The following is a 27,538-nucleotide window of genomic DNA, read 5'->3' on the forward strand; positions in this document are numbered from 1 at the left end:
TAAAAGTTTCAAAACACATTCCATGTACAAGGGTAGCATAACATCTAATGGGGCAGCAGATGACACTCACTTTGGCACCATTGATGTGGATTTCCATCAAGTAGTCCTGTTTCCTCTCATGTCCCATAGACATACCTGGTCAGTGACTGAAAATTACTCACTCGTGTGGATCAGTCGCAAACATATTATAGGCACGTAAAAGTGAGTTTCAGAGATATAAGGTCTTTGGGACTGATGGAATTGCTCCTTTGGTCCAAATGTGTTGTAGTAAGTATAGCATTGTTCATTTGTTTAGAACTCTTGATTGTTCAATATCTCGCTCAGTCTGGGCTCTGGACAGCTACTATTGACAAGTTGAAATGTAAAGGCTGAAAATCATTGGGTTTATATTTTTTAAACTCAATGGGGTTCACGAAAAAAAAATTGTCAGGTACTTGATTCTTTAAAAAGTGAAATTATAGCATGTTCTGGTGTAACTATGATTAACATCTAATAGTCTGGTGTGGCACTCCCAAAATCCCAAGGATGCCAGATTACCTGAATTTCATTGTAAATGACAGGCATATTGATGGGAACCCTTCCAACAATTAGAAAAGTTAGCATACACCATTAGGTGTGGTTTGAAGAGAAGTACTGACTTGGCTCAAAGTCTCATTCATTGCCTGGGAACAATCGCATTGGACACCAAACAAAGCTAAAGGAATTACTGAGGAACTACTACCTACGGCTCCTAGAACGCTTCCACCAGCGTTGTCTCCGCTCCATCCTCAACATCCATTGGAGCGCTTACATCCCTAACGTCGAAGTACTCGAGATGGCAGAGGTCGACAGCATCGAGTCCACGCTGCTGAAGATCCAGCTGCGCTGGATGGGTCACGTCTCCAGAATGGAGGACCATCGCCTTCCCAAGATCGTGTTATATGGCGAGCTCTCCACTGGCCACCGTGACAGAGGTGCACCAAAGAAAAGGTACAAGGACTGCCTAAAGAAATCTCTTGGTGCCTGCCACATTGACCACCGCCAGTGGGCTGATAACGCCTCAAACCGTGCATCTTGGCGCCTCACAGTTTGGCGGGCAGCAACCTCCTTTGAAGAAGACCGCAGAGCCCACCTCACTGACAAAAGGCAAAGGAGGAAAAACCCAACACCCAACCCCAACCAACCAATTTTCCCCTGCAACCGCTGCAATCGTGTCTGCCTGTCCCGCATCGGACTTGTCAGCCACAAACGAGCCTGCAGCTGACGTGGACTTTTTACCCCCTCTATAAATCTTCGTCCGCGAAGCCAAGCCAAAGACTACCTAACACCAGAGTGTACGGTGTAATAGCAGTTTGAGGGTTTAGACTTATCACTTCGAAATAGAACTATCTGTAAGAGGAAAACAACGCTCTATTTGCAGTTATCTCGCAACTTCATGGTTTTTCATGAGTCATCACTGAAAACCTTCACACCTAACTTGAGGTTCTTCAGCTTGTTCTTTCCCATTTAAGGTGCCTTGTCCTTTATTTTCTTTTTGTTCTTGATGTTAGTTCCATTGCACTGTGCACTCCAGTTATTAATTATGATGTAAATGTGAGACTTAGAATCTCGCAGACTGAATATCTGTGACAAAGAGTGGCAAAATAGACATATCACAGAACTCTACTGTGTAGAATGATGACACACATAGATCAGAATATTAAACATTAAAACATTACAACACTGTACAGGCCCTTCAGCCCTCCATGTTATGCCTAACCATATAAAAGTGCTCAACCCTCCCTTTCATATAACCCTCTACTTTCCTTTCATTCATGTGCCTATCTAATAATCTTTTAAAGGCCCCGAATGTTTCAGCCTCTACCACCACTCATGGCAAGGCATTCCAGGCCTCAACAATTCTCTGTGTAAAAAAAAAACTTACCCCTGATGTCTCCCCTCTACTTCCCTCCCTTAATCTTATATATGTGTACCCTAGTGGTTGTTATTCCCACCCTTGGAAACAGGTATTGGCTGTCCAACCTATGTATGTCTGTCATAATTTTGTAAACTCGATCAAGTCCCCTCTAATCCTTCCAAGTTCCAAATAGAAAGTCCCAGCTTTGCCAACCTTGCCTCATAAGGCATGTCCTCCAATCCAGGCAACATCCTGCTAAATCTCCTCTGCACCCTTTCCATTGCCTCCACATCCTTCCTATAATGTGGTGACCAGAACTGGACACAATACTCCAAATGTGGTCTCACAAGAGACATAAAGCTACAACATGACTTCTCTACTCTTATTCACAATCCTCTTATTAATGAAGCCCAGAATACCATCAGCTTTTTTAACTATCAACCTGAGCAACTACCTTGAGGGATGCATGGACATCAACTCCAAGAATCCTCTGTTCATCCACGCCCTTAATTAACTGACAGTTAACCCTGTGTTTGGCCTGGAAGTCAGCCTGAAGAAAACTGAGGTCCTCCATCAGCCAGCTCCCCACCATGACTACCAGCCCCCCCACATCTCCAACGGGCACACAAAACTCAAAACGGTCAACCAGTTTACCTATCTCGGCTGCACCATTTCATCAGATGCAAGGATCGACAATGAGATAGACAACAGACTCGACAAGGCAAATAGCGCCTTTGGAAGACTACACAAAAGAGTCTGGAAAAACAACCAACTGAAAAACCTCACAAAGATAAGCGTATACAGAGCCGTTGTCATACCCACACTCCTGTTCGGCTCCGAATCATGGGTCCTCTACCGGCATCACCTACGGCTCCTAGAACGCTTCCACCAGCGTTGTCTCCGCTCCATCCTCAACATCCATTGGAGCGCTTTCATCCCTAACGTCGAAGTACTCGAGATGGCAGAGGTCGACAGCATCGAGTCCACACTGCTGAAGATCCAGCTGCGCTGGGTGGGTCACGTCTCCAGAATGGAGGACCATCGCCTTCCCAAGATCGTGTTATATGGCGAGCTCTCCACTGGCCACCGTGACAGAGGTGCACCAAAGAAAAGGTACAAGGACTTCCTAAAGAAATCTCTTGGTGCCTGCCACATTGACCACCGCCAGTGGGCTGATATCGCCTCAAACCGTGCATCTTGGCTCCTCACAGTTTGGCGGGCAGCAACCTCCTTTGAAGAAGACCGCAGAGCCCACCTCACTGACAAAAGGCAAAGGAGGAAAAACCCAACACCCAACCCCAACCAACCAATTTTCCCCTGCAGCCGCTGCAACCGTGTCTGCCTGTCCCGCATCGGACTTGTCAGCCACAAACGAGCCTGCAGCTGACGTGGACTTTTACCCCCTCCATAAATCTTCGTCCGCGAAGCCAAGCCAAAGAAACCCTGTATACAGCAATAGGCTTAAAGATACAGTTCTTTTGCACCCTCTGCAAGCGCTCGACATCTTAAGTTCTGTGGTCCAGAACTCCACGCAACATTCCAACGTTCCAGGAAAATGATGATGTGGCTTCCTTAATTTTTGTATTTAATCTTACCATTTACAAATCCATGTGTCCCAGATGCGCTATTAACTGCCTAATGAACTTGGCCTTTCAATGTTTTGTGCATAGTGACTTCCATCTGCCTTATTCCAGTAGCTTCCTCAAAATGGATGAGCGATAATTATTAGACTCTCCTTTGGAAAGTAAACACCGGAAATGCAGATTTAATTTAATTGGCAGTGGGGTCTCCATTTAATATCTCCTCTTTAAGACATGTTTGTATGTTTGGAAGTGTAACTTCTGATCCACTGAAGGGTCAGGCTAGATTTTAAGATCATGTCTTTGGGTGCTGTTTAAAATATTCCCATTTACTTCCTACTTTTCTCTGACACTTTCACTAAATTATTAGGATAATAATGAATATTTTATTTAGGCTGAAGCTTATATTTAAAAAAAAACATTTAAATGAGTTTCCAATCTACTCATTTCTTAATCTTCAGATTGATGTGTCAGGCCTTGTTGCAGTTGTCAAGTTGTTTTTGGGAACATGAATAATAATAGCTTCTTTCCTGGAATCTTATTTATCCAGTTAGTAATTCCCTGTCATCTACAAAGAACAGACATAATTTCTGATAATTTCCTTGAAGAGCCATCCTAAATCCTCCTTGTTCAATTTGCGCTGTCATGGGCCATTAATTCCCAGGATAAGTTACATTTTTTTCAAGATGTTTTAACATCATCCCTACATCTTTAACTCGGTGCATCTGGAGATCTCTTGTTGTGACAAAGTGGAAAATACATTGTGTAATTTGTCAATATTGCCTCAGGCAAGCAAGTGATTTAGATTCCAAGGACTGCTTAAAGAAATCTCTTGGTGCCTGCCACATTGACCACTGCCAGTGGGCTGATATCGCCTCCAACCGTGCATCTTGGTGCCTCACAGTTCGGCAGGCAGCAATCTCCTTTGAAGAAGACTGCAGAGCCCACATCACTGACAAAAGACAAAGGAGGAAAAACCCAACATCCAACCCCAACCAACCAATTTTCCCTTGCAACCGCTGCAACCGTGCCTGCCTGTCCCACATCGGACTTGTCAGTCACCAACGAGCATGCAGCAGACGTGGACATTTACCCCCTCCATAAATCTTCGTCCGCGAAGCCATGCTAAAGAAAGAAGAAGGAGTTGACAACATAGAGCACTACAGTATATGCCCTGCTAACTTATATATTCCTTCCCCCCAAAAAAGCCCTCCGTACCCCAGAACCCTCTATTTTTCTTTCATTCATGTGCCTGTCTAAGAGTCTCTTAAATGCCCCCAATTTTTCAGCCTCCACCAACATCCCTGGCAAGACATTGCAGGCACTCACAACTCTCTGTGTAAAAATGTACCCCTGATATCTCCCCTAAACTTCCCTCCCTTAACTTTGTACATATGTCCTCTGGTGTTTGCTGTTCCTGCCCTGGGAAACAGGTGCTGGCTGTCCACCCTAACTATTGACTCTCGTAATCCTGTAAACCTCGATCAAGTCTCCTCTCATCCTTCTACGCTCTAAAGTGAAAGTCCCAGCTCTGCTAATCTTGCCACATAAGGCTTGTTTCCCAATTCAGGCAACATCCTGGTAAACCTCCTCTGCTCCCTTTCCATAGCTTCCACATCCCCCTTCCTACAATGTGGTGATCAGAAATGAACACAATGCTCCAAGTGTGGTCTTACAAGAGATTTGTGGAGTTGCAACATGATCTCTGGACTTTTGAAATCAATCCCCCTATTAATGAAGCCCAGCATCCCATAGGCCTTCTTAATTATCTTATCAACCTGTATGGCAACCTTGACAGATGTATGGATTTGAACCACAAGGTCCCTCTGTTCATCCACACTCTTAGTAACTGACCATTAACCCTCTACTCAACCTTCTGGCTTCTCCTTCCAAAATGCATCACGTCACACTTGTCCGGATTGAAATCCATCAGCCACATTTCTGCCCAACTCTGCATCCTGTCTATATTGTCTTTTAACTTCCAACAACCTTCAGCTTCATCCACAGCTACCCCAACCTTCATATCATTCCCAAACTTACTGACCCATCCTTCTGCCCCTTCATCCAGGTTATTTATATTTTTAAAATATCACAAAGATCAGGGATCCCAGAACAGATCCTTGCAGCACTCCATGAATCACCAACCTCCAGACAGAATACTTTCCTTCCACTACTGCTCTCTGCTTTCATCCTACAAGACAATTTTTTCATTCACACAGACAAGGATGCACTGATCCCATGCCTCATGACTTTCTGGATGAATCTCTTGAGGGGGACCTTGTCAAATGCCTTACTAAAATACATGTAGACCACATCTACTGCCGTACCCTCATCAATGTCTTTTGTTACCTCTTCAAGAATCTCAATTAGGCTTGTGAGGCACCACCTTGCCTTCACAAAGCCATGCTGACTATCCTTGAGTAGACTGTACTTCTCCAAATGCTCATAGATCCTATATTTAAGAATCCTCTCCAACTCTTTGCACACCGCTGACGTAAAACTCATTGATCTATAATTCTCAGGATTCTCCCTATTACCTTTTTTAAACAAGGAGACTATATTTGCCATTATCCAATCCTTTGGCACCTCCCCTGTGGCCAAAGAGGATTCAAAGATCATAGCTATCTCTTCTCTTACTTCAGATTTCAGATTTATTGTTAGAGTAAATACATGACATCACATACAACCCTGTGGTCCTTTTCCTGCGGGCCCGGAAGACTTACCACTACTGCAAAAAATAAACTGTACACAGCAAAAACATCTAAACACATAAAATGACTGTAAACAGATAATGAATGTAAACAAACTGACTGTGCAATACAGAGAGAATAAAAGAAAATCAATCCTTAAATAAGTCTCTGATTGAGTTTGTTGTTGAAGAGTCTGATGGTGGAGGGGGAGCAGCTGCCCCTGAACATGGTGGTGTGAGACTTGTAGCACCGATACCTCTTTCCTGATGGCAGCAGCGAGAATAGTGTGTATGCTGGGTGATGAGGGTCTTTGACGATTGCTGCTGCCCTTCAATGGCAGCATTCCCTGTAGATGTTCTCAATCGTGGGGGTGGTTTTTCCTGTGATGTCCTGGATTGTGTCCACTATCATTTTGAGGGTTTTACACTCAGGGGTATTGATATTCCCATACCAGACCAGGATACAGCCGGTCAACACACTTTAGTCATTGATATGCTTTCTTCATGACTTCCCTCAGCAGCCTGGGGTATATTACGTCCGGCCCCAGAGACTTATCAATCTTCATGCTTTTAAGAAGTCCAACACTTCTTCTCCTTAATCTCCATATTGTCCAGCACACAGGCCTATACAATTTTGACCTTACTGTGATCAAGGTCCTTTTCTCCTGTTAATACTAATGCAAAGTATTCATTTAGGACCTCCCCAACCTTCCTCTGTCTCCAGGTACATGTTGCCTCCTTTATCCTTTAGTGGCCCCACCTTCATTCTCATCATCCTTCTGTTCTTCACATACATATAGAATGCCTTGGGATTTTCCTTAATCCAACATGCCAAGGCCTTCTCATGCCCCCTTCAAGCTCTCCTAAGTCCTTTCTTAAGTTCTTTTTTGCTACTATATATTTCCCATGAGCTCTTCTTGTTTCCTACTTCCTATATCTAATGTATGCTTCCTTCTTCTGCTTGACTAGTTGCCTGACCTGTTTCGTCAGCCATAGTTCCTTATTCCTACCATCATTTCCTTGTCCTAGTGGGACAAACCTATACTGAACCCTGCACAAGTGGTCCCTAAATTTTCTCCACGTTAATTCTGTGCTTTCACCCTTGAACATCTGTTCCCAATTTACTCTCGCTAGTTTCTGTCTCTTCCCATCATAATTATCCCTTCTCCAGTTAACCACTTGCCCATTTTGACTTTTTATTCTTTTCCATAGCTATGGGAGTTGTGGTCACTCTCACCAAAATGCTCCCCAACTGAGAGGTCTGCCTCCTGACCAGGGTCATTACCCAGAACCATATCCAATATGGCCTCTCCTTTTCTCAGTCGGACTACAAACTATGTCAGGAATCCTCCTTGAACACACCTGACAAATTCAGCCTCATCTATCCCTCTTGCAATCAGCAGGTGCCAGTAACTATTAAGAAAATTAAAATCACCCATAATGACAACCTGTGTTTCCTGCATCATTCCAAAATCTCTCTGCTTATCTGATCCTTGGTGCCCCGAGAATGAATTGGGAGCCTAGACTGCTCCCAGCACAGTGTTAGCTCCCTTCCTATTTCTGACTTCCGCCCACACCGACTCAGTGAACCCTCCCTCTCCAGTCCCCTCCCTTTCTATACCCCTGATGTTATCCCTGACCAGTAATGCTACTCCCTCCTCTTCTACCTCCCATCTTATTCCTCTGAAATCACCTAAACCCCAATATCTGTATCAGCCAATCCTGCCCTTCCTCCAGCCAAGTTTCAGAAACGGCCACAACATCGTAGTTCCATGTACTGATCTCTGCTCTAAGTACATCCCCTTTATTCTTAATACTCCTAACATTGAAATAGACACATTTCAACCCCTCTAGCTAGTTATATTTATGTTTCGTCCACTGCCTGTCCTTCCTCACCAACTCCAAACACATAGCATCATTTTTATTCCCATCCACTCCCTGCCAAACTAATTAAACCCACCCCAACAGCTTTCGCAAACCTGCCCACAAGGATATCGGTCCCTCACCAGTTCAGCTGCAGCCCGTCCTTTTTGTACAGGTCAGACCTTCCCAAGAAGAGATCCCTATAATCCAGAAATCTGATCCACTGCCCCCACACCAATTCTTAAGGCACACATTAATCTGCTACAACTTCCTGTTCTTCTCTGGCACATGGCACAGGTAGCAATCCTGAGATTACCACCCTTGAGGTTCTGTTTTTTAACTTCTTTACTAACTCCCTATAGTCCCTCTTCAGCACCTCATCCCTACTCCTATCTATGTCATTTGTCCCCATGTCGACCACAACATCTGTCCACTTACTCTTCCCCTCCAGAATTGTATGAATTTGATCAGAGACATCCCTGATCCTGGCCCTGACCCTGCGAACCATCATACCATTCTGGACCCTCAATCTCATTCACCAAACCTCCTATCTGCTCTCCTAACCAATGAGCCCCAATTCCCATAGCTCTCTTCTCCCTCCCCCACCCTCCACCCCCAAGGCCTAGAGGCCAGCCTCTGTGCTGGAGATGTGACCACCATGATGTCCCTGATAAATCGTCCCCTTCAACAATATCCAAACAGTATACTATTGTTGAAGGGAATAGCCACAGGTCTGCTCTGAACTGTCTGCGTCTCCCCCTTCTCTCTCCCAACAGTCACCCAGTTTCCTGTCTCCTGCCTTTTAGGGGTGACTCTCTCTCTCTCTCTCTCTCTCTCTCTCTCTCTCTCTCTCTCTCTCTCTCTCTCTCTCTCTCTCTCTCTCTCTCACTCTCTCACTGCTTTACCTCACAAATGATCTAGGGGTCATCCAGTTCCAGGTCCCAGATTTCCCACATCCTGCACTTGGAGCATTCCACTGCCCTGGCTGGCTTCTCCATAAACCTTTCCTACCTTAAAAATCAATGATCAAAGGTAATCAATATTGGGGTTGCTGGTTTAGAGAGGACATTGATGCTGGTTCACTTATTGTGCCAGTGGATTTGGAGGAGAGTGAGGTATCTTTCCAATGTTTTGAAGTCCTGCTGTACGTAGTCCAAGTCTCAGAAAAAAATATAAGATGATAGGGCATCTCCGGTGCCTGATAGACAATAGGTTGTGTCCTGGGTTTGAGATTCTTATCTTCAGAATCCAGTTTCCTTAGACACCAAAAGGCTGACCTAGCACATGAACAGTGATGAGGAATTTCATTGATGTTGCCTTTGCTCTGAGTTGGCTCCTGCAATATGGGAATTGTCCCACATTTCCCAGGTACTTCTCTTGTTTGTTATTAGAGGACAGTGTTGTGCAACAGGGGTGATTAGGAGAGGAACTTTGTTGTGTGAGTGCAAAGTGAGAGACCTATCTTCTTGTCTCTGAACATGTGCTCAGGCAAACTTTGCTTGCACAATAAAGCATGACTATTGAGGTTCCAGAGTGGAGGAGGCATAAGTTGAACAGTTTCCAATTGAAGAGTGAAGAGCTTGTTGAGGTTGATTCACAAATTTGCAGTGAGAGAGATTGAGAAAAGTGCAGTGGCATTGACACAGCCTTGCTTGACATTAGTTTGCACTGAGCCTTGTTTGTCACCTTGAAGCAAACATAAGATGGAGTTGTATTTCAATAAGCAGCAAATTTTGAGGAGGGTTCCAGTTATCCCACTTGGATGATGAAGTGTAGTCTTTATTAAGGTACAATGACTGGTGTTACTCCCTGAAGTTCCCTGAGGTTATTCTGTGAAAAAGCTTATGTCCACATTATTTCTAAATGACATCAATGAATTTCCCTGTGGCAGACTTCAGGGAGATCTCTCTCTATTTATGATGGTCCATATGTCTCCTTTCCTGAAGATGGACAAAATTACAGCATTTCTAATGTCTCCTGGTCTGTTCTCATCTTCCCATATACTGTTATATGAGTAATTTAATTCATATACAAGATGCAAGAAGTAACTATATCAATGGATGCAATTGTATAAAATTCCTATTTGGTGTTGTGTCTGGTTGAGTTGTTTGGAAGTTAACTTGAAAAGTTAGAAGTGTTCATGATTTGTTCTTTCAAGTTGTTCAATTGCACAGTGGAAATGTTGCAAAGGTGATATTCATGTTAGCTTGGCAGAGTTATGCTGTGGTAGCAGAGCAGTAGATTTAACTAATTCAGGAAGCAACAAATCTTTCTGCTGTCATGACACTTATTCTCCTTGGCTAGATTGGACAGAAGAGGGAAATCAGAACCTATTTGGAAATTTCTCAAGTTTACCAACCAAAGGTAAGCTTTCTCTATGGGATGTCTAAATGGACCAGGAGGTGACAAAATGTGGGTGAATCCTATGGAGGAAGCTCATCGAAGGTTGTACATTTCATGTAATGACATCATGTGAAGTACCAGAGAAAGACTGGCATTCAGAATTGCAGTCTCTCGGCTCCATGAAAATTGCTTTGAGACTAGCCTGACCTTCATGACGATAGATGAAATCTTAAAGCAGCAGGAAGCATAGAGGCTTAATGAAGTAATTAGAGTTGGAACTGCAGAAGGGAAGACGTTTCATTGGAGAGAATTGTCCTATTTTTTGTAAGCTATGTAACAAGTGTAAGAACGTCAATTGTGCAAAAAATGCTGTGGAAAAGCATCATTTTCACAGAAGCAGAAAGCTGGAACAAATGGTGAGCAGGTACTTTCATCCAATTTTGTAACTGAGGGGATGTGCAACTTTGAACTCCTTTACCAATGAGAAATGAGGCAGCACTGTCACTGAGTACATTAAAGACAGATTGGCAAAAGCTTGGGCATTAGATGAATTGATGAATGTGGGGTGAGTATTGGAAAGTGGCATTGATTGGCAGAACAGACATGCTGCCTCAATTTCTCATGCTCACTGAGTGTTTAGATTTCGATGATGATCTGAGACTGCACAGTGATGCGGCTACTAGAGCCACTGCCTCCCAACTCCGGTGATATGGGTTCAGTCCCATGTGGAGTTCACATATCCCCCCACTCGAGCCAGACTGCCCTGGTTTCTTCCCATTTTCCAAAAATCTGCAGGTTGGCGGGGAAATCAGCCCCTCTTAATTCCTCCTCGTGTGTCATATGTTGAATCTTGTGGAGGTTGGGAACAAATTCAGGGGGAGAAAAACAGTTGAGAAATGGGATTGCACAATGAGCCAACATCAAATCGATGTGCCAAATGGCCTGATTCCATTACCTCAGGAAAAAAAGTAATAACAACTGGAATGGGTTGTATGTTGACACTGAGTTTGCAGATACACATGGGAGCACAAGTAATGATTACAAAGAGAAAACCAAAGATTTTAAATGCACACTTTTATCTCTCACTTTAATCTGTGATGGTACCTCATGGAAGATTCAGTGAGGTAACTCTAAATGTAAAGTGGACTCTTCAGTTTGTGGAAAGTCCATTGAGCAGATTTGAACATCTGGGCATGGGTATTATCAACCAAATTGACAATAATGCAAGGAATAAAGCTGAAACGGCCAAAGTCCTTCTATATATGTAACATAACCATAAGGCAGCATTCAAGGAGTGTTTTATATAGAAATGTCTTCAAGCATTCAGTGATGGAATATGACACCGTAAAAGAGAATGCAAAATCAGATGATGAAGCTATCAATCCAGTTCATTGTTCACCTCATCTGATGCCAGTGACTTTAAGGGATAAACCGAAAGGAACAGCAGATGATCTGGTCAGACGAGATTTTCTGTTCCAGTTAATTGATGACATTTTATGTAAGAAGGATGAGTCACTGGATAGAGTATATGGGTAAATCCTAAAAGCTTTAAATAAAGCTATGAAAAGTGTTTTATGCACTGCCGACAATAAACCCCTATATCGTGCTAAGATTTTTGATGATTTTGAATGAATTTTAGCACCTGAATTGGGATAAATTGTCATAAAATACAACCACTCTAAGGAAGTGTAGCTCGATTTTTTTTTAAAAAAGCAGATTCCATAAATTGGAATTTATGGTTGTAAAATTAAAAACGCTGGGTAGACGAATCTGTGAATCAATGGCCAGGGTTACCCATCCAGAATGGACACTGCAACTGAAGAAGGCCACGGGAAGCCACTTCAGTGTTTTCACTCATATAATCTTGGTGCCTGCCACATTGACCACCGCCAGTGGGCTGATATCGCCTCAAACCGTGCATCTTGGCGCCTCACAGTTCGGCGGGCAGCAACCTCCTTTGAAGAAGACCGCAGAGCCCACCTCACTGACAAAAGACAAAGGAGGAAAAACCCAACACCCAACCCCAACCAACCAATTTTCCCCTGCAACCGCTGCAACCGTGTCTGCCTGTCCCGCATCGGACTTGTCAGCCACAAACGAGCCTGCAGCTGACGTGGACTTTTTACCCCCTCCATAAATCTTCGTCCGCGAAGCCAAGCCAAAGAAGAGAATCATGAACTCAACATTGACTACGGTCTCAGCTCAAAGATGGAGCCTTCACAATGGAGAAGAGGCAACAGCTACAATTCGGAGAGTCAGAGATCATGACGGATGGAGAGACATAATCACCCATGCCAAACGGCGAGGCACCTCAATATGGGCCACCTAGGATCAGATCTACATTTGTTATTTTCCAATAGGAATCCTGTGGGTTGTCAGAAATAGGGGACATAACAGGTGGCTTTAGGTTTTCAAAAGTGCAGGGGGGAAGAAATTCAAGACCATGATGAACATTTGCATGCCTTACTTCAAAGATGAGGTATTGCTAAATAAAGTTAAAGCGAAACTTCAGCAAAAAAGAATTGAGTGGATCATCATAGATCAAAGATCTCCTTTAGATTAAAACCAAGTTGTCAAGATTTAGGAAGGTGCTCAGAGTCACAAGTGTGGCAGAGGTGAAGTGTTCACTGGGCCTTTGCCAATATCTATCGCATTCATCTGTAAGCCATGCTGAAACCACTCCGATTTAAATCAGAAAAGTTGACAATAATTCCCATGGTGAAAATAAATACTGGTCCCAGACACACCTGTTCTTAGTTACTATAATCTACATGAAATGAGTCTGAAATTGAGCTTGGTGCGAATGGACAATGTGTTGCCAATGTAGCCAGAGAGATGAGATATGCACAGCTTGAGAAAGAGCTCTCAGTAATTAATTTTGCCTTATGATAAGTTTTAGCCGACAGCATCGAATCCACACTGCTGAAGATCCAACTGCGCTGGGTAGGTCATGTCTCCAGAATGGAGGACCATCGCCTTCCCAAGATCGTGTTCTATGGCGAGCTCTCCACTGGCCACTGTGACAGAGGTGCACCAAAGAAGAGGTACAAGGACTGCCTAAAGGAATCTCTTGGTACCTGCCACATTGACCACCGCCAGTGGGCTGATCTAGCCTCCAACCGTGCATCTTGGTGCCTCACAGTTCGGCGGGCAGCAACCTCCTTTGAAGAAGACCACAGAGCCAACCTCACTGACAAAAGACAAAGGAGGAAAAACCCAACACCCAACCCCAACACACCAATTTTCCCTTGCAACCGCTGCAACCGTGTCTGCCTGTCCCGCATCGGACTTGTCAGCCACAAACGAGCCTGCAGCTGACGTGGACATTACCCCTCCATAAATCTTCATCCGCGAAGCCAAGCCAAAGAAAGAGAAAGATCCGCTCCGTAAACGGTTATATGGTTATGATAAGTTTAACCCACATGGATCTAAGCAGGACATGGTGAATCTTTAAATAGGTCATCGATGGTTGAAAACAAATATTCTCCAAAGCACGATAATGGATGAAGTGTTTTGACTTGAAACGTTGATTATTCTTTTTCTCCCATTGATGCTGCTCAACCCACTGACTAACTCCAGCTGATTTTTTTTTTGCTCCAGATTCCAGCATCTAGTGTTTCGCTTGTCTTCAGAGAAAAACAAGCGGGAGCATGCCCTAGTTGCGCAAATGCTTCATTGACTTTTAAATGATCTATTTCTCTGTTTTAACTTTTAAATATGAAATAATGTAAGGTATTAAAGTTGCATGCTTTATATTCACTTAAATTTACATTGCGTTACTATTGGGATTACGGTACATTTCCTGATTATCCAAAAACCACTTATCCAAAATGATCAGTTATCCAAAAAAAATTTGGTGGCAACCTGACATCACAAGTTGAAAAAAATGATATTTTCTTAAATTTATGCATTCATCTTATTTTGTAAGCATAGATCATGTTTTTCTTTGTCAGAATTAAACATTATTTCATGCTTGAAAAACCTTCCATTGTCTTTTTTTGATATTGTTTAACCACTGGTACAAGTATTCTGTTGATGCTACTGGGCCTGCTTAAAGCAGTTTCTCAGTTATCCCAAAAATCCAGTGAACTGAAAAACATCCAGTCCCAAGCATTTCAGATAATCGGAAGCATACTATATAATTGCATTATTATTGGGCTCCTCTTGACATGCCAGAATGAATTCTGTACATTATAGTGGGGTTGTTTTTTAATAATTGCTTCTAAAACAGGGACCTTTTTTTTACCACATACCTCCAAAAGAACCAATCTTATTCCACTGCTTGCCTCTTCATGTGAGCTACCAATCAAGTGTGTCAATTAAAAACTGGGATTAGGATGAGAAACAAGGGATGCCACTGAGAGAGCGAATGTGGTTTCAATATATTTGTGTTATACCTCAGAGTGAATTGGCCGTGACAGGCTTTGTGAAGACCGAAAGTCATCAAAAGCATTTGACATTGTGTATTGGCACTAGGTTTTTGATTTACCTCATAACCATTTCATTCATCTTTTGTATTAGACAGTATTTCTTGTGTTGGAAATTGGCTCTGAATACTAATACCATTTTCCCCCAAGCACTGGTTGAAGACTGGTTCTTCCTTGATAGGAAACAGTTGACTGCCACATTACTTCCACCAGCAGCTACCTCTCCAACGCTTGAGTCCTGCAGGCCTATTTTTTCCATCTATCGCCTTGCTGCAAGCAACGTTTCAAAGTCTGTACCCAAACTATTCTGCAGGAGATGATGTATCAATGGAAGGCAGCATAAAAAGAGAAATTAGAGAAGTGTGCAATAAGGGAACAGCAGTCATCATGGGAGACTTTAATTGGACAAGCCAAATTAGTAAAAATACTGAGGAGGAGGAATTCCTTGAATGTTTACGGGACAGTTATCTAGACCAATATGTTGAGGAACCAACTCGGGAGCAGGCCATTTTAGACTGGGTATTATGCAATGAAAAGCGGCTAATCAGCAATCTTGTTGTACGAGGCCCTTTGGGTAGGAGCAATCACAATATGATCAAATTCTCACTCGACATGGAGAGTGAAGAAATTAAAAACGAGACTAAGGTTCTGAATTTAAATAGAGGGAATTATGATGGTATGAGATGGGAGTTGAGTAAGATTGATTGGGTGGTGTTTATGGGGGGGGGGGGGGTTTGACGGTGGATTGACAATGGAAAGCATTCAAAGATCTAATGGAAGAATTGAAATAGTTTATATCGGTTTGGCATAAAAATAAACCAAAAAAGGTGACTCAACCGTGGATAACAAGGGAAATTAGAGACAGCATTAGGTCCAAAGAGAGAGCATATCAATTGGCCAAAAAAAGTACCAAATCTGAAGACTGGGAACAGTTCAAGATGCAGCAAAGGAGGACAAAGGGATTAATCAAGAGGGCAAAAATAAATTACGAAAGTAAGCTTGCGGCAAACATAAAAACCAACTGCAAAAGCTTTTATAGATATGTAAAGAGGAAATGATTGGTGAAATCCAGGGTAGGTCCCTTGCAGTCAGAATCAGGGGAATACATAATGGGGAATAAGGAAATGGCAGACCAATTAAATTCTTACTTTAGTTCTGTTTTCACAAGAGAGGATACAAATAACCTCCCAAGGATGTTGGGAAACATAGAGACTAATGCAAGGGAGGAACTGAAAGAAATCAGTATCTCTAAGGACATGGTCTTGTGGAAATTGAAGGGATTGAAGGCCGATAAATCCCAAGGGCCTGATAATCTACATCCTAGGGTACTTAAAGAAGTGGATTCCAGAACTCGATAGACTCAGGATCAGTACCCATGGATTGAAGGGTGGCTAATGTTACCCCACTATTTAAAAAGGGGGGTAGAGAAAAAGCAGGGAATTATAGGCCAGTGAGCCTTACATCAGTAGTGGGCAAAATGATGGAATCCATTATTAAGGATGTTTTCTTTGGCTTGGCTTCGCGGACAAAGATTTATGGAGGGGGTAAATGTCCACGTCAGCTGCAGGCTCGTTTGTGGCTGACAAGTCCAATGCGGGACAGGCAGACATGGTTGCAGCGGTTGCAGGGGAAAATTGGTTGGTTGGAGTTGGGTGTTGGGTTTTTTCTCCTTTGTCTTTTGTCAGTGAGGTGGGCTCTGCGGTCTTCTTCAAAGAGGGTTGCTGCCCGCCGAACTGTGAGGTGCCAAGATGCACGGTTTGAGGCGATATCAGCCCACTGGCGGTGGTCAATGTGGCAGGCACCAAGAGATTTCTTTAGGCAGTCCTTGTACCTCTTCTTTGGTGCACCACTGTCACGGTGGCCAGTGGAGAGCTCGCCATATAACACGATCTTGGGAAGGCGATGGTCCTCCATTCTGGAGACGTGACATACCCAGCGCAGTTGGATCTTCAACAGCGTGGATTCGATGCTGTCGGCCTCTGCCATCTCGAGTACTTCAATGTTAGGGATGAATTCGCTCCAATGAATGTTGAGGATGGAGCGGAGACGACGCTGGTGGAAGCGTTCTAGGAGCCGTAGGTGATGCCGGTAGAGGACCCATGATTCGGAGCCGAACAGGAGTGTGGGTATGACAACGGCTCTGTATACGCTAATCTTTGTGAGGTTTTTCAGTTGGTTGTTTTTCCAGACTCTTCTTCCAAAGGCGCTATTTGCCTTGGCGAGTCTGTTGTCTATCTCGTTGTCAATCCTTGCATCTGATGAAATGGTTCAGCCGAGATAGGTAAACTGGTTGACCGTTTTGAGTTTTGTGTGCCCGATGGAGATGTGGGGGGGCTGGTAGTCATGGTGGGGAGCTGGCTGATGGAGGACCTCAGTTTTCTTCAGGCTGACTTCCAGGCCAAACATTTTGGCAGTTTCTGCAAAACAGGACGTCAAGCGCTGAAGAGCTGGCTCTGAATGGGCAACTAAAGTGGCATCGTCTGCAAAGAGTAGTTCACGGACAAGTTGCTCTTGTGTCTTGGTGTGAGCTTGCAGGCGCCTCAGATTGAAGAGACTGCCATCCGTGCCGTACCGGATATAAACAGCGTCTTCATTGTTGAGGTCTTTCATGGCTTGGTTCAGCATCATGCTGAAGAAGATTAAAAAGAGGGTTGGTGCAAGAACGCAGCCTTGCTTCACGCCATTGTTAATGGAGAAGGGTTCAGCGAGCTCATTGCTGTATCTGACCCGACCTTGTTGTTTTCGTGCAGTTGGATAACCATGTTGAGGAACTTTGGGGGGCATCGATGCACTCTAGTATTTGCCAAAGCCCTTTCCTGCTCACGGTGTCGAAGGCTTTGGTGAGGTCAACAAAGGTGATGTAGAGTCCTTTGTTTTGTTCTCTGCACTTTTCTTGGAGCTGTCTGAGGGCAAAGACCATGTCAGTAGTTCCTCTGTTTGCGCGAAAGGCGCACTGTGATTCTGGGAGAACATTCTCGGCGACACTAGGTATTATTCTATTTTGGAGAATCCTAGCGAAGATTTTTCCTGCAATGGAGAGCAGCGTGATTCCCCTGTAATTTGAGCAGTCTGATTTCTCGCCTTTGTTTTTGTACAGGGTGATGATGATGGCATCACGAAGGTCCTGAGGCAGTTTTCCTTGGTCCCAACAAAGCTTGAAAAACTCATGCAGTTTGACATGCAGAGTTGTAAGGCTCCAGCTCCCTTAAGGATGTAATAGTGGAGCATATGATTAGCAGAGAAGGGATCGGACAGAGTCAACATGGATTTACAAATGGTAATTGTGCTTGACAAATCTATTGGAATTCTTTGAGATGGTGACAGGTAAAATAGATGGGGGAGAGCCAGTGGATGTGGTGTACCTGGATTTCCAAAAGGCCTTCGATAAGGTCCCACATAAATGACTGACATGCAAAATCAAGGCTCATGGGATTGGGGGCAAAGTATTGATGTGGATTGAGAACTGGCTGGCAGATAGAAGACAGAGAGTTGGGATAAACGGCTCATTTTCTGAGTGGCAGGTGGTGACCAGTGGGGTACCACAGGGATCTGTACTGATCTCCAGCTGTTCACAATTTACATCAATGATCTAGATGAGGGGATTGGATGTAATATCTCCAAATTTGCAGACGACACTAAGCTAGGAGGGGATCAGGAAGCTCCAGTGTGATTTGGATAAATTGGGGGATTGGGCAGATACATGGCAAATGCACTACAATGTGGATAAACGTGAGGTTATCCACTTTGGTAATACAAACCGGAGGGCAGATTACTATTTGAATGGCAATAGATTGGGAGATGGGGAAGTGCAGAGAGACCTAACAGGTACAGCAGGCAGTTAAAAAGGCAAATGGTATGTTGGCCTTCATATCAAGAGGGTTTGAGTATAGGAATAAGGATACCTTAGGGCAGCTGTACAGAGCCTTGGTGAGACCACACCTGGAGTATTGTGTGCAGTTTTGGTCACTTTATCTGAGGAAGGATGTTCTTGCAATGGAGGGAGTGCAAAGGCGATTCACCAGGCTAATACCTGGAATGGCAGGAATAACTTATGAGGAAAGATTGCGCAATTTGGGGTTGTACTTGCTGGAGTTTAGAAGATTGAGAGGGGATCTCATAGAGACATATAAAATTCTGGCAGGACTGGACAGAATGGATGCGGAAGGAATTTTTTCAATGGTGGGGGAGTCCAGAACCCAGGGCCATGGTTCGAGGATAATAGGCAAACCATTTAGAACCGAGATGAATTTCTTTACCCAGAGGGTGGTGAATCTGTGGAATTCATTGCCACAGAGAGCAGTAGAGGCAGGTTCATTGAATATATTTAAGAGGGAATTAGATATATTTCTTCAGTATAAGGGAATTAAAGGTTACGGAGAGAAGGTGGGGATGGGGTACTGAACTTTAAGAATGGCGGAGCAAGCTCAAAGGGCCGAATGACCTACTCCTGCTCCTATCTTCTATGTTTCTGACCTCCAGCTTATCCCAATTTCACCACTGTACTCTGACACAAAATTGAGATGGATGCAGGGAGAATTCTGACATGCTCCCTTTAATATAATCCAACATTCAATGTTTCCCAAAGTTCAAATGAGTATAATGAGCTGTTTACATATTTATAAAGTTTGAATGTCAAGGACAAGTTAAGCCAGTGTATTAATATACTGGAACATCATTAATTTAAAGCATCTGTAATGAAGTTCAGTGGTCCAATGTGAAGCTTTATAGTCATCTCAATATCACTGTAGCTGTAATTACAAAAAGATCAGAAAATTAAATGAACCCTGTACATTTAAATATTTCAGAGTGGGCAGGATCTGATTACACATTGGAGACACATGAGAACATGGAATCTGAAGCAAAATACAAATTGCTGGAGAAACTCAGAGCATCATCAGTTTTGATCAAGAGAAGTGGTCTGTCAATATTTTCAAGAAAGAGGGGGCATTTCTCTCCATGAATATTGCCTGACCTTCTGAGTTGCTTTAGTGGTTTGTTTTTGCTCTCATTACCCGTTCTTCTACGCAGTATTCTAATTTCTATATTCTGCAATTTTCATTTAGTGCAGATTGGTGAAACTCCATGCCAGGATATTGCAAGTAGATGGTTGGATGGTGTTAAAAGGATCGTTTCATGGCCTTAACATTTGATACAATGACAATAACAGCAACAACAAGATAGCACAGTGATTGACACAAAACTATTACAGCACCAGCTCCCCTGGTTCAAATCCAGTGGACTCATAAGGAGTCTGTACACGCTCTCCATGTCAGTGTGGTTTCTTCTGGGCATTCTGGTTTCCTCCCACATTCCAAAGGTGTACAGGGTTAACAGGTTAATTGGTTGCATGGGTGTATTTGGGCTGCAATAATTGACACTGCCCAAATAAGATGACCGCAAAAAAATGCTAGTCAAAAGTTGGCTTGTTGAGGTTATCTTAAAGGGAAAGAGAGGTGAAACAATTGAAAAAGATGGGAGTTCAGAAAAATTTAGAAACGGCTGAAGCAATGTTAAATACTTGAAAGAATAAAAATATGTTTTAAAAGATTTCAAAATTATGAAGCAACTTGAAAATGCACCAGACTGCTTTGATTTAATTAAAACCATGGATATATTTAAAAATAAAGAAATATAATCTTTCAAATCCTCCATGATGACATGATCTACTAGAAATATCAACCAAACTACCAGACATGAAGTGCATTAGGTTCCTGAAGTCAGCAACATGCAAGACACACTTGGAATAGAACATAGAACAATACAACACAGTACAGGCCTTTCTGCCCTCAATGTCATGCTGACCCATATATTTCTTCTTTTAAAAAACTATTTAAACCCTCCCTACCCCATAAACCTCTATTTTTCTTTCATCCATGTGTCTGTCTAAGAGTCTCTTAAATGCCCCCAATTTTTTAGCCTCCAACCCCGGCAAGGCATTCGAGGTACCCACAACTCTCCGCATTAAAAATTTAAAAAATATTACTTCTGATGGCTCCCCTAAACTTTCCTCCCTTAACTTTGTACATACGTCCTCTGGTGTTTGATGATCCTGCCCTGTGAACCAGGTGTTTGCTGTCCACCCTATCTATGCCTTTCATAATTTTGTAGACCTCTCATCCTTCTACACTCCAAAGAAAAAAAATCACAGCTCAGCCTCATAACACTGGTTTCCCAATCCAGGCAACATCCTGATAAATCTCCTCTGCACCCTCTCCATAGCTTCCACATCTTTCCTGTAAGATGAGAAAGTGTTTTTCCAGGACCATTGAGTGGATTTACATAAATACAAGTTAAAATAGTTAAAATATTAAAGTGTACACAGTAAACGTCTACGGTACACTATTCACATATGTTCTGGGAATTCAAAAGCCTGATGGCTTAGGGACTAAAACTGTTGTCCAATCTGGATGTAAGACCCCAAGTGTATTACAGTACCTCCTACCAGATGGCAGAAGGGAGAAAAGTCTACATAAAGGGTGTGAGGAGTCCTTCACAATGTTTAGTGCTTCCGCATGCATCGTGTGTTGTAGACATCCTTCATGGTATGAAGAGAGTCTCCAATGATCTTTTCCACTGAATTCACTGTCCTCTCCAAGGTCTTGCAATCTGAGGTGGTACAGATTCCAAACCAGGAGGTGATGCATTTGCATAGGATGCTCTCGATATGTCCTCTGAAGAATGTAGTGAGGATGGAGGGTTGGAGATGAATTTTCCTCAGCCTTTGAAGGAAATAGAAGTGCTGCTGGGCTTTTTTGGCTGTGGAGGTGGTGTTAAGGGACCAGGTGAGATTCTCCACCAAGTGCACTCCAAGAAAGTTGATACTCTTGATGAACTCAACGGTGGAGCCACCAATGGTCACCAGAGAGTAATCTCCCTGGGCCCTCCTGAAGTTGACAGCCATCTCTTTTGTTTTATTGATGTTCAGATACAGGTTGTTGGCTCTGCACCAGTTAGCGATTGCACCTCTTCTCTGTACACTGACTCATCTTTCTTACTGATCAGGCCCACCACGGTTGTGTCGTCAGCAAACTTGGTCACATGATTCGAGCTGTGTTTTGCTGTACATTTATGGGTCAGTAGAGTGAACAGCAGTGGGGTCAGCAGGCAGCCCTGGGGGGCCCCCGGGGTCAGTGTGATGGCCTTGGAAGCGTTGATTCCGATCCAGACGGCTTGAGGGCTCCCCAACAAGAAGTCAACACCTCCAATTGCAGAGGTAGGTGTTTAGACCCAGCAGGCTCAACTTCCTTATCAGGTACTGAGGTATGAATGTTAAACTGAAGTCAATAAACAGCATTTGAACATGTGTGTCCTAATTTTCCAGGTGGGTGAGGGCTAGACGGAGGGCAGTGGTGATGGCATCATCTGCAGAACATTTGGATCTGTATGCGAACTGCAGGGGGTCCAGTGACTGGGGCAGCAGGAGCTTGATGTGCCCCATGATGAGCATCTCAAAGCACTTCATGACGGTAGACATGAAAGTGACAGGGCAGAAGTCATTAAAGCAGGATACATACAACTTCTTCGGCAAGGGGACAATGGTGGTGGTTGTGAAGTATGTTGGGACCACAGTGCATCTCAGGGAGATGTCAGGAAGAACATCTGCCACATGTGCCGCACATTCCCTGAGCACTCTGCCGGGAATGTTGGCTGCTTTCCGTACGTTGACCTTACCTAATACTCTCCTCACATCGACCACGGTAAGATACAGCTCTTGATCATTTGGAGGAAAGGTGGTCTTCTTCGCAGCAACTTTGTTTTTCACTTCAAATTGTGCATAGAAGTTGTTCAGTGCATGTGGAAGGAGGCATCACCAGCACAGGTAGATGGTGTAGTCTTGTGACTGCCCTTCCACATGCATTGTATATCTTGCTGACCAGGAAATGACTGTGAATGCACTGGGAAAGAGCACGTTTTGCTTCCCTGATGGCCTTGGACAGCTTGGCTTTTGCAGTAGCTAGGGCTACCTTGTCACCCACTTTGAAGGCAGAGTCTCCGTTCATCAGCAACATGTGCCCCTCCACAGTCTGACTCGAATGAGTGCCGATGGTCTTGGGCACAGTGACTGTCATCAGAACACTTACTAATGTAGCTGGTCACTGATGCCAAATACTTCTCCACAATGATGCAGGTGACATGCGTTGCTACTTCCTTGAAGATCATCTCTGGTTCACTTGATAGCATCCAATCCCAAACATCAACAAGCTGCTCCAACCCTTCTGATGCCATTGGATGTGGATAGACTATTTCCGTTAAGAGGAGGAAAGATTAAAACAAGAGGACATGAGTTAAGAATTAAGGGGCAGAGGTTTAGAGGTAACATGAGGGGGAACTTCTTTACTCAGAGAGTGGTGGACGTGTGGAACGAGCTTCCGGGAGAAATAGTGGCGGCGGAGTCAATTGTATTATTTAAGAAAAGGTTGGACGGGTATATGGATGAGAAGAAGATGGAGGGTTATGGGCATTGTGCAGGGAGGTGGGACTAGAGAGGGGTGTTTGGTTCGGTGCGGACTAGAAGGGCCTAATGGCCTGTTTCCGTGCTGTAATTGTTATGTTATATGTTATGTTATAATATGTACAGCTTGTTGTCCACCAGCTACATACTTATCTTGGAGCTTCAGATGCACTGTACACTCTCTGCCAAATGCTCACCAGATCCATCCAACTCTGAATAGAGAGCTCAGCCACTTGATTGACCAAGTTGGTCTCTTTGCTGAGCAGGCCTCATGCCTGCTGGCCATACCAGAATTATCCCCAGAAATGAATACCAGATATGTGTAGACACAGATGTGAGCACCAGTCACACCGAATGGAAGTTCATGAGACTCCAGAGCGGATCTTGCTCACTGATGCATCTTTGATTATTGACGGAGAGAGTTTTTCCCTGAGGAATGGAGCCAGAGAAATCAGAGACAGGATCAGAAATCACCTTGATGTGTGGATTGATTAGAGAAAGCCAGTGTCAATTTGTTAAAGGCAAATTTCCCTTGCTAACTTGATGACATTTTTTGATCAATTATAAAAGCCAATGAGAGAAAAACAGTTGATGTAAAATATGTGGACTTCCAAAGGCATTTGATAAGATGTGGCATAATAGGATTGTCATCAAGACTGAAGGCCATGGGATAAGAGCGGATGAAGCAGCATAGAAAATTGAAAGGAAGTAAAGAGTAGCAGCGAGCATATGTTTATCAGACTGGAGAGAATTGTATGGTGGGGTAATTACCGACACAACTGCTTTTCTTTTTTCTGCCCAGAGGCAGAACTTGCAGATTAACACAGGAACATAATGAACTGTGATGAGGATCACAAAGGACTTCAAGGAAATAGAGGCAGAGGTGGCAGGTGAAGGTTAATGATGAGAGAAGCAAAGTTCTGCAGGAAAAATGAAAAGATGTAATATCATCGAGATGGCACAATTGAAGCGATGCAGGGGAGAAGGATATGTATGCTCATGTTTCATTGAAAGTGGCAATCCCGGTTGTGGTTAAAATTTGAATATGGGATCTTGGGTTTTATAAAGAGAATCATCACGTTCAAGAGCAAGGAAGTCACGATGGGCCTTCGAAAAAACACTGTCATACTACTGAAAAGAATGTGAAGCTTTGACAAGATTGCAAACAAGATGCACTGTAATGATTCCAAGAATGGGAAATACTTTGGTCCTCAGACTGCTAAATGAAATGGGAAGACATTCTGTGCTGGAGGTAAGAGAAATCTTATCTGCAGATGTGGAAAAAGTGACCCATCCGTTACTTTATCAATCATTATTATTGTTCACGGCCGCTTTGTGCTGAAATGAACTTGTGACGCTGATATCAAAGCTTTGCCTGATTTACCAAAAATCAGTGCTCCCAGAAGAGATGACAGATCTGACCCAGCTTCTTGCCACAAGCCATAGTTTACAGTGTTGCTTCATTTATTTGCTTGCTCTGCCCACTGCGATATCTCCTTCTGCTTCATTTGTTGCAATTGAATCAATCTGCTCCCAGGCTTTGCCAATGCCACTTTGTCGTCAAATTATTCAGGCTAGGGAAGACCATCCCTCTAATTTTTTTCCTCACTTCTGAAAGCACCCTGCTGAGGATCAACAGTCACTCCCTTGGAACAATGTAAAATGTATTAAATGAACATAATCTTCAGTGAGCGATTTAACACCATGGTCAACTATACAGAACTGAAGGTTGACTGGTCTGATACTTAGAATCAGCTGTTTGTCGTGCGAGGAGAGGCTGGACAAGTTAAACTTCTCTCTACTGGTATTTAGAAAGGTGAAAGGCAATTTGACAAGAGTGCGCAGTTTCCTTCTGGGGAGGAATTGAATACTTGGAGTCACTGTAAAAATACAGACCGAGATCAGGTGATTTTTGTTTCTCAGAGATAGTTAAAGTGTAGAATTTCCTTCCTCAATAAGCAGTAGAAGTAGACTTTGAATGTTTTAAGGCATTAAATTGTTGGTATATTCTCAATAAACAAGGGGTTTGAAAGGTTACCAGGGATTGGCAGGGATGTGGAACTGCACAAGGACAGCTTCTTCCCCGCTGCCATCAGATTCCTGAATGATCAATGAACCAAAGACACTGCCTTCCTTTGACTTTATGTGTACTATTTTTATTTATTGTTGTAAGGTGGTTTATATGAATGTTTACTCTGTGATGATGATGCAAAACAACAAATTTCATGGCTTGTTCGTGACAATAAATTCTGATTCTGATTAGGCTTAATCACAATTAATGTGCTGAAGGTGAGAAGGGCAGCGTGGCCTGCGCCTCCGTCTCAGATGAAGTATTTTAAGTGGATTGCCTTTTGTATGTAACCACTGTCAGAGTTAGAGTCGTACAGCATGGATACAGGTCGATCGGCTCACCATATCGATGCCTACCAGTGGGCAGTCATCTGCATTAATCTGACCTGTAACCTCCAATGCCCAGACAATCCATGTGCTTATTCGGACGATTTTTAAAAGCTTTCCGAGACTATGTTTGACCAATCTTTCTGCCAATGCAATTCAGGTACTTACCATTCTCTGGCTGATAAAGGAAGCCTTCTGATCAGATTTTTGATTTCAGATTAAGATTTATTATCTTACATACTGTGGGCATGGCAGAATTACCACTTATTGGTAGTGCAAAAAAAACGTACACATGTAGAAAAATAAAGAACTGTAAACAGATAATAAATATAAACAAACTGACCTTGCAATTCAGAGAGAATTTAAAAAATCAATGAAGTCCACAAGTAAGGGTCCTTAAATGAGTCCCTGATTGAGTGTGTTGTTGATGAGTCTGATGGTTGAGGGGTAGCAGTTGTTCCTGAACCTGTGGGTATGAGTCTTGAGGCACTTGTACCTCTTCTGATGGCAGCAGTGAGAACAAAGCGTATGCTGGGTGATATGGATCCTTGATGATTGCTGGTGCTCTCCAATGGCAGTGTACCCTGTAGATGCCCTGAGCTGTGTCCACTACCTTTTGGAGGCCTTTACACTCAGGCCATAATCAGACCGTGATGCAGTTGGTCAGCACACTTTCCACCATACCTCTGTAGAAATTTGCCAGGGTTTCTGGTGTCATACTAAACCTCCACAAACTCCTGAGAGAGTAGAGGTGCTGATGTGCTTTCTTCACGATACCAATAGTGTGTTCAGTCCGGGAATGTCCTGCCGAGATAGTGACTCCCAAGAACATAAATTTGCTCACCCACTTCACCTCTGATCCCACAATGATCACTGGATTAAATGCCTCTGTCTTTCCTTTCCTGCAGTCCTTAGTTGTGATAGTACAGATCTATCACCAATGTATATAGTGTATATAGTTACAGTATCTAGACTGTGCTTACAGCGATTGGCTGAGAAATAAGTCACGCCTACTGTCTGGGCCTTAAAGGGTTGTGTCCCTAGCCAGGTCGGATCATTCCGGACTGGTCGGCAATCTGTGAAGAGCTCCTGTCTTTTGCTAATCAAAGCCTTGGTTTGGATCAACAAGTCTTTGATTCTTTCGACGAGCTCTACATTAGTTTTAGTGACATTGAGTGTAAGGTTGTTGTTCACCATTCAGCCAAGTTTTCACTCTCCATCCTGTACTCTTCCTTTATCCAACGCACTACCATGATATCATCAACAAATATGTAGATGGTGTTATTGTCGAACTGATCCACACAGTACTAGGTGTAAAGTGAGTAGAGCAGGGGGCTAAGAACACAGCTCTGTGATGTTCTTGAACTGATGGAGATTGTGGAGGAGATGTTCTTACCAGTCCTCACTGATTGTCGACTGGAGGTGAGGAAATCCACAATCCAATTACACAGTGAGGTGTTGAGTCCCAGGTCTTGGATTTTGCTGATCAGTTTTGAAGGGACGATTATGTTAAATGCCGAACTGTAGTTGATAAAGAGCATTCTGATGTATGTCCAGGTGTTCCAGGGCTTTGCGTAGACCAGTGAGATAGCATCCACTATTGACCTGTCTCTCTGATATTCAAACTGGAATGTATAGCTGATATGCTTCAATACCAGCCTTTAAAAACACTTCATCACTGTTGATGTAAGTGCTACTGGTCAACAGTCATTAAGACAGGTTACCTCATTCTTCTTGGCACCAGTATGATTGATGCCTGTTTTAAATAAGTGGGTGCCATATACTGCTGGAGATAGATATTGAAGATATCCTTGAATACGTTGGTAAGTTGGTGTAGTGTGAATTCTAGAAGGTCATGTGACCTCTCCAGCGAGCCTGAGATCGTAAGTGACCTCACCTGCCATACAAGGG

The sequence above is a fragment of the Narcine bancroftii genome, chromosome 9 (assembly GCF_036971445.1).
Source record: "Narcine bancroftii isolate sNarBan1 chromosome 9, sNarBan1.hap1, whole genome shotgun sequence".
Classification (NCBI taxonomy): domain Eukaryota; kingdom Metazoa; phylum Chordata; class Chondrichthyes; order Torpediniformes; family Narcinidae; genus Narcine; species Narcine bancroftii.